Source organism: Gossypium arboreum, chromosome 11 (genome assembly GCF_025698485.1).
Source record: "Gossypium arboreum isolate Shixiya-1 chromosome 11, ASM2569848v2, whole genome shotgun sequence".
NCBI lineage: Eukaryota > Viridiplantae > Streptophyta > Magnoliopsida > Malvales > Malvaceae > Gossypium > Gossypium arboreum.
This window is the reverse complement of record NC_069080.1, coordinates 98,498,615-98,499,746: the sequence shown is the minus strand read 5'-3', so window position 1 is coordinate 98,499,746 and position 1,132 is coordinate 98,498,615.

The following is a 1,132-nucleotide window of genomic DNA, read 5'->3' as shown; positions in this document are numbered from 1 at the left end:
TTATATAATTTATTCAGCTTCTAATTCATCTCCCACAATTTATGGTGATTTTCCAAAGTCACGTTACTGCTGCTGTCCCAAGCAGATTTATTACCAAATCACTCTTTCATACACCTATCTTGCATGCATGTTATTTAAACATGTATATCACCAATCAATCATCACATATCTATGATTTTTACTTAAGCATAATCTCCATTTCATCATTTTAAAGCACAACATGTTAGCCGATTTTTCCCTTTAGCATCTAAGGCACATGCATGCTCATTTGTTTGGCTCAACTTCATATATCTTCCATTTTTCATCAAAAGAACATGAAACAACAACCATTTCCTTCATTTTAATTCATGACCAAATGCTCACAACACAACCAAAAATCAAAATATACTTCAAGAGTTAAGGTAGAATCAAGAAGAACTCATGAACCTCAAAATAAAAGCAAGGTACCAAGAACTTACCTTCAATTTTCCTCCTCCTAATGACCGAATACTCAAGAGCTTTCTCCTCTCTTTTCTCTTCTCTAACTTTCAGCTATGATGAACAAAGATGGACAAAACTTTGTTTTTTTTCACCCCTTTTTCTTTTAATAAAAATTCATATTTCATCCATTTAATTCTTTAATACAAAAGACATGAAATTCTTATCATGAAACATTTACCTAACCCATTATCATGAAACATTTACCTAACCCATTATCATGGAATATTTACCTAATCCATTGTCATGAAACATTTACCTAACCCATTATCAATTTGTATCAATTTGTACCATAAATTATGGATATCAAGATTTTGTCTACAACAACATGATGGCTGGCCACTTCATGTAAAATGGGAGGTTTATCATGCAAATCCTCCTATTTTGCACTCCTATTTATTTGGCCACTTCAATTTAGCCTATAGCATTTTCAAACATTTTCACATAGGTCCTATTTCATAATTTCACTCACAAATGACAAAATCAAAGCATGAAATTTTGTCAACATTCACAGAATTTCCGAAAATTGGGGCGTTACACGAATTGGATGTTATATATATGAATTGTAAAATTTCCATATGTATGAAATTAATCACATATCTGGTAGTACATGATAAATAATAAGTCCATTTGGATAAATAAGATTCGATGGATA